General features: G+C 38.5%; 2 pseudogenes; both read right to left on the bottom strand.

Annotated features, from left to right (window-relative positions):
* Nucleotides 1-7,357: 7,357 nt before the first annotated feature.
* Nucleotides 7,358-8,696, bottom strand: LOC149139781 (long chain acyl-CoA synthetase 4 pseudogene; annotated as a pseudogene).
* A 3,285-nt stretch (nt 8,697-11,981) lies between these two features.
* On the bottom strand, nt 11,982-13,106 carry LOC149139780 (long chain acyl-CoA synthetase 4 pseudogene; annotated as a pseudogene).
* Nucleotides 13,107-15,151: the final 2,045 nt, after the last annotated feature.

Here is a 15,151-nt window from a genome sequence, read left to right as displayed (position 1 = left end):
TGATGAATACTGCTGGATTCTGCATCCGGAGCTGAAACCCAAGAAGTATGATGGCAAGAAGAAGAAGACTGCTGCATCTATTCAAAAGGATTTGGGGTCAGACTCAGGAGATGAAACAACAATTGTAGCCACATGTATAAAAGGTAAAAATTCTGAAGCATCTACTAGTAATTCTGCACAATCTACTGATAATGAAGAAAATGAGAGGAAAAGACATGAGCTTTTTCATATTAGAGTTGTTTCCAAGCATCAAAAGATTGATACTTTGTTTGATAGTGGCTAACAAGTAAATTTAATTTCTGAAGTAATTGTAAAGAAGTTGGGATTACTAACCACACCTCACAAAAATCCATATCCATTAGGTTGGTTATGTGATAAAGCACAACTACAAGTGACTAGACAATGTAAACTTAGGTTTTCTTTTGGGTTAGCATTTGTAGATGAGGTTGAGTTAGATATTGTTCCCTTGGATATATGTGGAATTGTTTTAGGAAATCCTTACTTGTATGATAGAAAATCCATTTTCTATAGATCTGAAAACAAGTATCAACTCGTTAAAGATGGAGTCGAATATATTGTAAGAGCTCATAAGCTCAAGAATAATTATACTCTCATAAACTTAGGGCAGATGAAAAGAATTGTAAATTCATGCAAACAATTTTTACTAATGGTTGTAAAGGAAAAGAAACCTGATAAAACCAATGTATTTGAGGGCTGTGATGCTAAACAACAAGCTGATTTAGAAAATTTTGTTTCAGAATATGATATATTATTTCAAGAACCTAAAGGTTTGCCACCCAAAAAGGAAATAGTACATGATATTAATTTGCAGCAAGATCCTCCATTTCCTAACATCGGAATGTATAGGTTGTCCGCTTTAGAGAATGCAGAAATCAAGAAGCAGGTACAAGAGCTACTTGAAAAAGGGTTCATAAGACCTAGCACATTGCCATGTGGGTCTCCAATTGTCTTGGTGAGAAAGAAAGATGGCTCATGGAGAATGTGCATTGATTACTGAGCACTGAATAAAATAATGATAAAAAATTGTTATCCTCTTCCTTGCATAGATGATCTATTAGATCAGTTGAAAGAAGCTGTTTATTTTTCCAAGTTGGAATTGCATAGTGAATATCATCAGGTCAGAGTTGCAGAGCAAGATGCATGGAAGACTGCTTTCAAAACAAAGTAGGGATTATATGAGTGGTTGGTTATGCCTTTTGGCTTAACCAATGCTCCTGCTACTTTCATGAGAGTAATGAATGATGTACTCAAACCTTTTGTTGATGATTTTGTCATTGTATATTTGGATGACATTCTTATATTCAGTAAAAACATGGGAAGAACATTTAAAGTATGTTAAGCAGACTCTAGATGTTTTGAAAAGAGAAAACCTTTATGTTAAACTCTCAAAATGTGAATTTGGAAAAACATCTTTGAATTATTTGGGTCACATAGTAGGGGGTGGTGAATTGAAGATAGATCCCTCTAAGGTTGCAGTCATTGTAAACTGGCCTAAACCCAAATCTGCTACAGAAGTTAGAAGCTTCCTAGGAGTAACACAATACTGGAGAAAGTTTCTTTTTAACTTTTCCTTAATTGCAGCTCCCTTACATGCTTTAACAGGATTGGACAAGGTGTTTTAGTGGGGAGGCAAATAGCAGAAAGCCTTCGACACCTTGAAAGAAAAGATTAGTACAACACCAGTACTAGCACTGCCCGTTCTTCAAAGACCATTTGAGATTGAAAAGGATGCCAATGACTATGCCATGGGAGCAGTGTTGATGCAGCACAATAAACCCATATGTTATCATTCTGAGACATTTAATTCTGCAGTGGTTAATTATCCCACATGTGATAAAGAATTGTATGCACTAGTGTGTGAAAAAGAGGAAACATTACTTAATGGGCAAAGAAATAATTATACACACTGATCATCAACCACTTCAATATTTACACTCCCAAACTAAGTTGCAACAATCAAGACATTATAGGTGGATGGGTTTTCTACAAAAGTTTCATCTTGTTATCAACTATAAAAAGGGCATACACAATAAAGTTGTAGACATGTTGTCCAGACCAATCATAAATGCATCTACTATACTTATGCATAATTCAGTGTTGCATGAAAGCTACATTGAACAATATGCTCAAGATATAGATTTTAAAGATGTATATGCAACTTTAAGTCAAGGCAAACAAGTAGGAGAATTGGATTATCATGTGAAGGACAAGCTCTTGTATCATTTTGGGAAGCTATGCATTCCTCAAATAGAAAGAGTAAAGATAATTCGAGAAGCACACACTTCTCTAATATTAGGTCACTTTGGGGTAAGTAAAATAGTTTCACAGCTGCAAAGATTTTGTTATTGGCCAAAAATGAATGAGACAATTTCTAGATATGTAAGAGGGTGTACCATGTGTGCTAAAAGCAAGCCCAACAATAGAAAACTAGGCTTGTACACTCCACTACTAGTTCCTTCTCATCCTTGGGAAAGTGTTTCTATGGACTTCATTGGGGGACTGCCTAAATCTAGAAAAGGTCATGACTATTTATATGTTGTTGTGGATAGGTTCAGCAAAATGTGTATTTTAATACCTTGTAACAAACAGATTACAGTTGAACAAACTACAAAGTTGTTCTTTCAGCATGTATGGGTTCATTTTGGATTACTCACTTCTATTATATCTGATCGAGATACTTGATTTGTTGGGAAATTTTGGTCAAGTTTGTGGGAATTGATGGACACCAGACTAAAGAAGAGCACAACTTTTCATCTACAAATAGATGGCCAAATAGAAGTGGTCACCAGGATAGTGATCCAGTTGCTCAGAGGCTATTGCAGCAAGCATCCCAAGCTTTGGGATGAGCATTTATGTTATGTGCAGCATGCTTACAACTGAGCTAAACATTCTTCTCCACAGAGATCTCCTTTTGAGACCTGTTTTGGTTTCACACCATGGTCTCCCTTGGATTTTGTCTTTGGTAAAGACATAGCAGTTGATGGACACAGTGATGTAGACAAGGCAACCAAGTTCATTGAAAAAATCCAAGAGATTCACTAGGCAGTACAGGAACAACTGGAAAAGAGCCAAGCCAAGTACAAGGTAAGGCATGACCAAAATCGGATGGAGCATAGTTTCCAAGTTGGTGATCAAGTCTGGCTGTACATCAGCAAAGATAGAATGCAAGATGAAGGTAAGAAGCTGAAGACAATAAGGTATGGACCTTTCAAGATACTTGAGAAAATTGGTGAGAATGCTTTTCACCTTGATTTACTAGCTTACATGCACATCTACTCAGTTCTTAATGCAGACAACTTGAGACTATTTGAACCTTCATTAATTGAAGATCCTGAACAACACAGTCAATTGCCTTCTATTGATGATCTGTTGCCTGAATATCTTAATGAGTTGCAGGAAGATATAGTTCTGGACAGGAAGGTGAGAACCACGCGTAGAGGGGATGTTGAGTACCTTAGGATTGGACTCAAAGGTTCAAAACCAAGTAGTGCGAAATGGATAGAAATTGGGCAAGCGAGGAATTTGTACCCTCACTTGATTGATGCTTAAAAACCAACTTTTGGTGGTCCAAAAGCTTTTTCAATGAGAAGGTCGTGATCCGAATTGGATCCTAAACACTCTCTAAGTTTTCATAAACTCTTTCAAATTATGCCAAAAGATTCAAGTCTTAGAAATATCGAGCTATCAGAAGGAATCCTCGTGACAGTTGCAATTTGTGATTAGTGCGGAGCAACGAGGACCCTCAGTCGAGCGTGCAGACTGTTGGCCCATGGTAACACGCGCTAGTGGAAAATGGCAAAACAAGAGGCTAATTCAAGAAATGGGGGTAGTTTCTGATACGTGATTAGTGCTAAAGCGCTAATCGCGTATCTTAGGGCATCCCCCTCAGTGAAGGAAAGCCCCAAGCACCCAAACCCAAAATGACTATGAAATGCGAAAAAGTAATTAATTCGGTTCCGTAGAGAGGGATTCCACAAAACTGGCAGGATATCAGAAGGCTTCGAGGTGGTAAGCAGTTTCAACCGAGTCCCGCCTGATGCCACACATTGAGTGAGACGCGTCTGACGGAAGAGAGAGAAAATTTCTCACATAGAACGGGTAAATGTCATGCTACTTACCCGCCTGATATGAATGATGACCGTAGGATTTGGGGGGCCCAGATCAATGGTGGAGTTGTGTCCTGATAAATGACTGGATTTGACAAAGTTATAAAGCAAGATTACATGGGATTTGAATTCTGACGTGGATGATGAGTTGGAAAAAGATTTGTGTTTCGCGGCAATCTTAGAGAAAATAGAAATAACGACCGTTCAAATGTGTCCAAGGAACCTGACACACTCACCCATTGCAGAATAGGTGGCCACATCCCTGTGAAGCATTACACAATGATGATGACGTAGAACAGGGGAATTCAAATGGATAGAGGCAGAAGAACCAGAACGCCGGGAAGCGGAAACGAACAGTCAGAAAGCAGATTGGCTTTAAAGCCACGAACTGACAGAGACAAAGTAGGCAGCTAGAAAGGAGAAAATCTAGTAAGAAAGCTGAGAGTAGAGAATAGATAAAGTAAGTCGAGTTGACCTGTAGAGCAAAGGCAACATCAAGATAGAGCCAGAGAGAGTTAGAGTCTGTGCACTCTAGAGAAGGCTTGAGAGGTTCAAGAGAAATCCTCGACATAGGCCTATCATGTATGAGTCTCAGTTTGGGCTCATACTACTGTGACCATCACCAGTCGAGTTTCAGTAAGGAGATTCTGTGTACTCCAGTCCTATTGATTTATATATGTTAAGTGAGACTCAAATTGAGCTCACTGTTGTAAAAACTCTGTTTCGAAAACATAATAGAGAGGCCACCAATGAAGGCTATACCAGGAGACGTAGCCCGGGATTATTGGGTGAACTCCTTATTAAACTTGTTGTATTTACATGTTTTCCAGTTGTGTTTTCTCTAACTGCTTCAATGTCTATGTATTTTGCAATCTTATCGATCTGTTACATAAAGTAACATAGGCAGATACATGCACATGAGTTTGTAATACCTTTAATTCTTTGTTTTGGATAAATTTCAGATCATTAATTCTAGATCCTACTAAGGATCTTACGATATATTTCTCTATGGTTACTCCATGGTCATTTTTTGTTTTGAAAGCGTTTAAGTCTTCTTCCTAGTTTTAAATGGTCAAGTCACTTGCACTCACATGCACAATCTTCGATGATTTCATGAGAACAATTCCTTTATGAAAGCTTGAATATGAATAGCACCATCCATCAAGATAGTTCCTATGCGATGTTCAACTCATGATGACAGTCAGTGCACACTTTCATCAGCGGTCTCCCTCACTTTGGTTGTGTTTGTACTGTTATTATGGAGAGTTTTCTCAACTGTCACTTTTGCACACTTTCACTTTCACATTTGCGAATGTCGCTTTTGCACACTTTTGCTTTCACATTCACGAATGTCACTTTTACTTGTTTTCACTTTAGTACATGGTGTTTTCATGATATCTTTCTCTAGCATGTGTCGCTTTCAAGTTCATTCACATTTTGAAAGTGTCGTCTTATGTTTTCCTCATGTCGCAAGTGTCTCTTTTGTGATTTTCACTCATGCACGTGTTAAACGTTTACACATCACCAAAGTTAGGTCTGATACACTATTCTGCATTAGATGGTATTACATATCATTAGAATATGCAGTATACACATTCTTACAACTTAGTGCACCTTTTGGTCATAGTTATTGTAACTTGTGTTCTAAGTTGTTAGACCCTAGATTTGTCTCAGGTTGAAAAGACAATGTTCTAGGTCCACATCAAACCATGCTCAGCCTCGTAGCTAGCCCTACGAGGACAGGAGAGTGCTCTCTCCGGGTCAACTCAGTAAAAATAAACAATAGGGTCTGAGATGACTTAAATTGGATACTGATTTTAGGCTAGTAAATAAATATGAAAGAGGTTTAATGAATGACTGAGTTTTCAGGGCTGTATGGGATAAAGAACGACATGAGCTGAGAGATTAAATCAAAGACACAGAGTATTTCATGAGGCAAGATAGGCAGGAGGTTTAGAAATCAAATTTAAATTATATGGAGTGGAAAGACTGTTGAGATGGTTGAAAAGGGCATAATAAATGAATCCTTTTCAAACAGAAGAAGAGACACCAAACATGAATGCCTTCCCAAGGCAAAGCATTAAACTAGATTCTACCTTTTTACTTAAAAGCATTCAATAGGAAATGATTATGAATGAATTGTAAAACATAACAAGATACATATGCAACAGAGAAGAGACATATTGCTAAACTCACACCACAAGGATCTCATGAATCAGAGCTGCATCATTTTATTAATCTCCTGGCCAAAACTGTAGAATGAACAACGCTGGGTTTTCCTCCACACTTCTCCCAGAACTCAGACCCTTACAAATCATTTACAATACAATAAATAGGACCAATTTGTCAGAATACAGATTGATAGACAGAGGAGCTGCTACAACAGCTCAAGAACTGAAAACTAAAGATAGAGAACAAAATCCAAATAATCTTTTGTTTGATAACCCACGAGGAGGCAACACTTGTAGTGTAGATCCTTTGAATTATTAACTGAATTCAAAAATAGGTAGTCAAATCCTATCCCTCTGCTGTTGTAGATATCTCCACTTTATATTTAGGCTTTCAGTCTTGGACGTTTCACTTTTTCCATTTGAATAAAACCGATTTTTTAATAAAAATAGCTTTTTAAACTAAAATTTCGCCTTTAATAATTTCAACAATTTCAACAATATCTCCTCCAATACCATGTTTACCACTTGGCTCAAGTTTTTGTTTTTATAACCTTATCGCAACCTTCAGCAATCTGTGCAAGTGTTATCGGTGTAGCATGTCGCTTCCTTCATCCTCAGTTTCTGCAGTATGCCATTCAGAAACATCTTCTACATTAAGTAACAAGTTAACCAAAATAGCAAACAGCCTTTTAATAAATTGAGGTAGGTTTTCTCATCATCCCAGGAGCACACTCTCTTGCCTCAGAAAGGGTGATTAGAAACTCCAGCACTAAATGGCGAATTCCTTTTGCAATTTGAGGGAGAAAAGGAAAAATTTAGTGTTTTCGGGCCTGTGCGCCGCATCGTGTGAGCGTGTTGTGCCCTTTGGAAAAATGTGCAGTGTATTTAGGCTCTATGCGCTATGCTCTGTGGGTGCGCCGCGACAGAGGCCCAACGTACCGCGCACACTGTCTATAAAGCTGAGAAGAAGGAGACAAATCATGAAAAAAAAATCAATATTCTTATGGTCAAAATCAGTGTGATCTGCAGCCAGAAGGACCAAAAACAAAGCAAAAAAACCTACTTCACATGAAACATAGATGATCTCCACAATCTGAATTTGTCTACTAATGTAAGGTCATATATCTTGTAATACCCAGAAAATAGTGTCTTGCCCTTGAAATAGAGCTCTCCCTGAGAGGTATCTGCCAACGCATCGTAACCCATTTCTGGGACTGACTCAAGGCACACTTCAGCTGTTGGAGATACAGGACCAACTGTACCTAACATTGATAAATCATCTGGTAATGCAACAGAACTCCATCCACAAGTTTTTGTCAATCCATATCCTTGTAAAACATGACAACAAGTAGCTACTCTTAAAAATTCCTCCACGGAACTACTTAGGGGAGCTGCTCTAGACAATATAAGTCATACCCGACCTCCTAATCTTGCTTTAATCTTACTAAACAAAATTGCATCCGCCAATGGTGATGCTTGACATTGCCTGAAGCATAGTTTCATCCATGAAAGCTTATAGTTATATAGAGAGTTAAAAATTAATCTCGTGATCATACTATTCTCCTTGAGCCTTTTCATGCCTCCTACAAAAATGCGATCAAAAACTCTAGGCATGCCTGCAAATAAAGTTGGCTTCAACTCCATTAAATCATCTCCAAGTAATTTTGTATCCCCTTGCCAATACCCCACTGAGGTACCCCGATGGAAAAATAATTCTTCAATGACACAGTTAAAGATATGAGCCAGTGGAAGGAGAGACAAATAAACATCCTCAGTTGTCATCTTTTCTTTAACGTTTTTAAAGACAAGTTCAGTTCCAGCCATAGTCTGTGTAAGTGCCTCATGAGTCAAGATAACACCCTTTGGTTCTCCACTGGTTCCACTCGTATACATGATTGTGGAAATGTCCTTAGGCACAAGTGGTGATCTGTAGGATTCTGTTTTCCCAGCTTTAGAAACATCTGCCAGGAGAATGTTGCTATTCCCAACCTACCAGCTTCTTCCTCTTACTCATCAGTAATACTTGAAAAAGAGACTAAAGCCTTTACATGTCTAGGACCCTTTTGTATAGATTTGAATAGATTTGGGATTTTGATGTCTTGAACAAATACAATGTTGATCTCAGCATGCCTTAAGATGAACTCAAAAACATTTTCTCTGAGTGTATCATAGAGAGGGACACAGGTAATCATATGGCCACAACATTCCTCCATTGCTATAATCCATTCAAGACAATTTATTCCATAAATTCCACAGCATCCAAACGGTTCAACGCCACATGTACGCATAGCAGCTCCTACATTCAACACCTGATCAAAGACCTCCCCATATGTTTGCCATACATATTTGCCTGCCTTTCCATTATGAATTTCCCTGTGCCCAACCATCCTCCTAAAGGAATTTTACAAGCAGTGCTAGCAGTAGGGCACCAATAATTATTGCAGCAATTGATCCATCTTTTATGAGAAATGTAGCTGCATGGCACATACATGGCAGTGCAAGTATCAACAAAAACATCTCAAATATCGGTATCACCAGAGCACCATATTTTGGGCCTATCTGTTCGCCATATCCACTTTTTCAATTGCAGAAGTAAAAGGATCCAGATGTGGACAAGCATCTAGCCACCTCCAATGACAATTAACCAGAATATGTTCCTCCCTTTGACACTTAACTGTTTTCTTTGATTTTTGGGCTGATGATGTCCTTCCTGTTTGTTCTTTTGCAGGGAATGGATGGCCGGAACTCGGCAGAGGATGACCAGAGTCTGCGCCTGAAGTACTTCATGGCAGAGGACTTTAAAAATACATACTTATTACAAATAATTAATTTTCTGATTTCCTCTTCAAAACAGAGTTTTGAAGAGCAATCAACCTTGATCATTATTGATGATGAAAATCTTGAAATGAAAACTTATTGAACCTCCCTCTAGCCTGCTTGCATTATTGGGCACTTTGAGGACTAAATCAACTGAACCCTAGACCCTAAAAGACCTAAAAACCTTAAAATAACTCTTTGATGACAAGAGACCAAGCAGGACTGTACATAACTTAAAACTGATTTAATGAACTTCGATGAACAGACCTGAGCCAGCAAGTACAAAACACGAGGGAAATGAGTGAAGAGACCCTTTCATTAGATTATGGCATGCCCCTAAAAATGAAATGCAATAAGAGAAATGATCTCTGACGGAAGGATGTAAAGACCAACTCTAACATTGGCTCCAATGGGGATGGTAGCTCCCTGGTGGTGCCAAGGACTACAGATCTTTGGGAGAGCAGACAGTGCCTTCATCCATTGGGTTATGGAGTCCATTATTTCGAGAAATCGACACAAGATTCTTGACTCAAACTTGACTCAAACCGACTCAATTATGAAACCAAAATGATTGAGAAACTAACTCGACAAACTCAAACCAAAACTGCAATGAAACTAGAACGAAACGCTGCCTTTGGCTGCTTATTTATTACAAAATCTACCCTATTTTGCTGCAGAGCCAATAGATCAAGTAATACTGTAATGCCAGATCAACCATTCAAGTAACTGTGACAAGGATGCCGCTCGAGAGTGCTTCCACCAGGACACAGATGTAATTGTTGGCAGCCATGCATGCACATAACGAGTCTGGTTATATAAAAGACAAGTTGATCTATCATTCAAACTGAAAAACATTTCCATGTACATTGTAATAGGATCAAAAAAGCTAGAATCTGTTTGTTTCCCCAACTCCGCAATACATATTTCCAGCTGCACACTGTTAATGCAAACATCCATAGGCAGCTCTATTGTTTATTGTTTTGAAGGAGGGAGAGTTTCCAAGAACTTTTTGGGATCTCGGAATTCATATGATTGGATCTGATCGTTTAAATACTGGATCTCCTTCTCAACTCTTTCAACAAGTAACTCGCAGAAACTCATTTTATCTTCAAAAGAAAACTTCAGAGATCTCAAACATTGAAGCAAGACAATGAAAAATTCTTCATTAATTTCAATATCCGCTAACTGATCTCTAACTTCTGCAGGGTTTTCCACATACCCTACCATTGCATGAGTGGATCAGCGAGCACTGGAAGCTCTGGATTGAGTTTGGAGTCGCCAGGTGAATGTTTTAGCCTTCATATGTCTGATCGTTGTCCACCATCAAAAATCAGACCTGAACTTGATACACGTACTGGGACAAGACAATTTACAAATCGAGTGTCACATTCACAAGCTAGACCGGAGATTGACTGAAGCAGAGTTTATCTACTATGCACTTGCAGAGCAAGAGCATTTCGAAGGCTACTTGGTGTGACTTCAGGCTCCGTCTATAGCTTCTAAATCAAATGACATCAATAAGCAAACCATTTATTCCCTAGTATGGTTGCCACTATGTTAGAGCCTAGATTTGTCTCAGGCTGAAAAGACAAGGTTCTAGGTCCACATCAAACCACGCTCAGCCTCGTAGCTAGCCGTACGAGGATAGGAGAGGGCTCTCTCCGGGTCAACTTAGTAAAAATAAACAATAGGCTCTAATATGACTTAAATTGGATACTGATTTTAGGCTAGTAAATAAATATGAAAGAGGTTTAATGAATGACTGAGTTTTTAGGGCTGTATGGGACAAAGAACGGCATGAGATGAGAGATTAAATCAAAGACACAGAGTATTTCATGAGGCAAGATAGGTAGGAGGTTTAGCAATCAAATTTAAATTATATGGAGTGGAAAGACTGTTGAGATGGTTGAAAAGGGCATAATAAATGAATCCTTTTCAAATAGAAGAAGAGACACCAAACATGAATGCCTTCCCAAGGCAGAGCATTAAACTGGATTCTACCTTTTTACTTAAAAGCATTCAATAGGAAATGATTATGAATGAATTGTAAAACGTAACAAGATACATATGCAATAGAGAAGAGACATATTGCTAAACTCACACCACAAGGATCTCATGAATCAGAGCTGCATCATTTTATTAATCTCCTGGCCAAAACTGTAGAATGAACAACGCTTGGTTTTCCTCCACACTTCTCCTAGAACTCAGACCCTTCCAAATCATTTACAATACAATAAATAGGACCAATTTGTCAGAATACAGATCGACAAACAAAGGAGCTGTTACAATAGCTCAAGAACTGAAAACTAAAGATAGAGAACAAAATCCAAATAATCTTCTGTTTGATAACCCACAAGGAGGTAACACCTGTAGTGTAGATCCTTTGAATTATTAACTGAAGTCAAAAATAGGTAGTCGAATCCTATCCCTCTGCTGTTCGCTTTATATTTAGGCTTTCGGTCTTGGATGTTTCACTTTTGCCATTTCAATAAAACTGATTTTTTAATAAAAATAGCTTTTTAAACTAAAATTTCGCCTTTAATAATTTCAACAATTTCAACAATATCTCCTCCAATACCATGTTTACCACTTGGCTCAAGTTTCTGTTTTTATAACCTTATCACAACCTTCAGCAATCTGTGCAAGTGTTATCAGTGCAACATGTCGCTTCCTTCATCCTCAGTTTCTGTAGTATGCAATTCAGAAACATATTAAGTAACAAGTTAACCAAAATAGCAAACAGCCTTTTAATAAACTGAGGTAGTTTTTCTCATCATCCCAGAAGCACGCTCTCTTGCCTCAGAAAGGGTGATTAGAAACTCTAGCACTAAATGGCGAATTCCTTTTGCAATTTGAGGGAGAAAAGTCAAAATTTAGTGTTTTCGAGCCTGTGCGCCACGCACACTCCCAGTGCGCCGCGTCGTGTGAGCGCGCTGTGCCCTTTGGAAAAATGTGCAGTGTATTTAGGCTCTATGCGCCGCGCTCTGTGGGTGCACCGTGACAGAGGCCCACTGACACTGTCTATAAAGTTGAGAAGAAGGAGACAAATCATGAAAAAAAAATTCAATATTCTTATGGTCAAAAGCAGCGTGATCTGTAGCCAGAAGGACCAAACACAAAGAAAAAAAGCCTGCTTGACATGAAACAGAGATGATCTCCACAATCTGGATTTTTTTACTAATGTAAGGTCATCTCTCTTGTAATACCCAGAAAACAGTGTCTTACCCCTGAAATAGAGCTCTCCCTGAGAGGTATCTGCCAACGCATCGTAACCCATTTCTGGGACTGACTCAAGGCGCACTTCAGTTGTTGGAGATACAGGACCAACTGTACCTAACATTGATAAACCATCTGGTAATGCAACAGAACTCAATCCACATGTTTTTGTCAATCCATGTCCTTGTAAAACATGACAACAAGTAGCTACTCTTAAAAATTCCTCCATGGAACTACTTAGGGGAGCTGCTCCAGACAATATAAGTTGTACTCGACCTCCTAATCTTGCTTTAATATTACTAAACAAAATTGCATCCACCAATGGTGATGCTTGACATTGCCTGAAGCCTAGTTTCATCCATGAAAGCTTATAGTTATATAGAGAGTTAAAAATTAATCTCATGATCGTACTATTCTCCTTGAGCCTTTTCATGCCTCCTGCAAAAATGCGATCAAAAACTCTAGGCACGCCTGCAAATAAAGTTGGCTTCAACTCCATTAAATCATCTCCAAGTAATTTAGTATCCCCTTGCCAATACCCCACTGAGGCACCCCGATGGAAAAAGAATTCTTCAATGACACGGTCAAAGATATGAGCCAGTGGAAGGAAATACAAATAAACATCCTCAATTGTCATCTTTTCTTTAACGTTTTCAAAGACAAGTTCAGTTCCAACCATAGTCTGTGTAAGTGCCTCATGAGTCAAGATAACACCCTTTGGTTCTCCACTGGTTCCACTCATTTACATGATTGTGGAAATGTCCTCAGGCACAAGTGGTGATTTGTAGGATTCTGTTTTCCCAGCTTTAGAAACATCTGCCAGGAGTATGCTGCTATTCCCAACCTGCTGGCTTCTTCCTCTTACTCATCAGTAATACTTGAAAAAAGAGACTAAAGCCTTTACATGTCGAGGACCCTTTTGTATAGATTTGAATAGATTTTGGATTTTGATGTCTTGAATAAATACAATGTTGATCTCAGCATGCCTTAAGATGAACTCAATAGCATTTTCTCCGAGTGTATCATAGATAGGGGCACAGGTAATCCTATGGCCATAGCATGCCTCCATTGCTATAATCCATTCAGGACAATTTATTCCATAAATTCCACAGCGTCCAAGTGGTTCAACGCCACATGTACGCATAGCAGCTCCTACATTCAACACCTGATCAAAGACCTCCCCATATGTTTGCCATACATTATTTGCCTGCCTTTCCATTATGAATTTCCCTGTGACCAACCATCCTCATAAAGGAATTTTACAAGCAGTGCTAGAAGTAGGGCACCAATAATTATTGCAACAATTGATCCATCTTTTATGAGAAATGTAGCTGCATGGCACATACATGGCAGTGCAAGTATCAACAAAAACATCTCAAATCTTGGTATCACCAAAGCACCAGATTTTGGGCCTATCTGTTCGCCATATCCACTTTTTCAATTGCAGAAGTAAAAGGATCCAGATGTGGACAAGCATCTAGCCACATCCAATGACAATTAACCAGAATATGTTCCTCCCTTTGACACTTCACTGTTTGATTTGATTTTTGGGCTGATGATGTCCTTCCTGTTTGTTCTTTTGCAGGGAATGGATGGCCGGAACTCGGCAAAGGATGACCAGAGTCTGCGCCTGAATTACTTCATGGCGGAGGACTTTAAAAATACATACTTATTACAAACAATTAATTTGATGATTTCCTCTTCAAAACAGAGTTTTGAAGAGGAATCAGCCTTGATCATTATTGATGATGAAAATCTTGAAATGAAAACTTATTGAACCTCCCTCTGGCCTGCTTGCATTATTAGGCACTTTGAGGACTAAATCAACTGAACCCTAGACCCTAAAAGACCTAAAAACCTTAAAATAACTCTTTGATGACAAGAGACCAAGCAAGACTGTACATAACTTAAAACTGATTTAATGAACTTTGATGAACAGACCTGAGCCAACAGGTACAAAACATGAGGGAAACGAGTGAAGAGACCCTTTCGTTAGATTATGGCCTGCCCCTAGTGGAATGCAGATGAATAAATGTAATGAGACACCTAAAAATGAAATGCAATAAGAGAAATGATCTCTGACGGAGGGATGTAAAGACCGACTCTAACATAAGTGTCGTAATGTGTCTTTTTGACTATCACACTTAGAAATAAGTGTTTCATTTTTGATGTTTCTAGGTGTGATTATTATTCATGAGTCTTTTGTATTGTTTTGTCTTGTATTGATGGTTTTATATGTGTGATCCAAGATTGATTCATGTCCAGATGCATTTTCTTCTTTTACTCTGTTGATCCCACACTTAGCCATTTTATATCCCTTCTTGGTCCTTCAACCCAATGTAGGTTATTAAGCCATTATCCCTCTTACCAAGTGAGGATATTGAGCTATCCATAAGTTTGATTGATGTAATCCGACTCCTAAATATTAGTGCACTAATTATTCCTTGAGATCACCTCAAAGTTACTACACATTATCATCCTCCCAAGGGTAGCCACTTGATCCTTATTAGTTGTGCTAACTCACTACACTAAGTTTTAGTTACCTTTTACTTGCATGGAACATAGATAAATCCTAGATAACAACATGGACCTCTTCCACCCTACTTCAGAGGAAAAACATGCAATGAAAAGATCCTCCTATCCTTCGAGTGTAGTGAAAACCCTCTTAAGAGAAGTGGCTTCATTCCTATGGCCTTCCTAAATTAAAAGTGCACTTCAAATGGTAAAGAACCCAATGTTGGGTAAGCATATGCTAGCCTAGGATGAAAATCACATTACAACACAATAATTATTCCTTTTTGAGGAAAATTCCTTTCTTCC

The sequence above is a fragment of the Pinus tabuliformis genome, chromosome X (genome assembly GCF_031772625.1).
Source record: "Pinus tabuliformis cultivar Carrire ecotype Pingquan chromosome X, CPIR1, whole genome shotgun sequence".
In the NCBI taxonomy this organism is placed as follows: domain Eukaryota; kingdom Viridiplantae; phylum Streptophyta; class Pinopsida; order Pinales; family Pinaceae; genus Pinus; species Pinus tabuliformis.
This window is presented reverse-complemented; position numbering and strand designations above follow the sequence as displayed.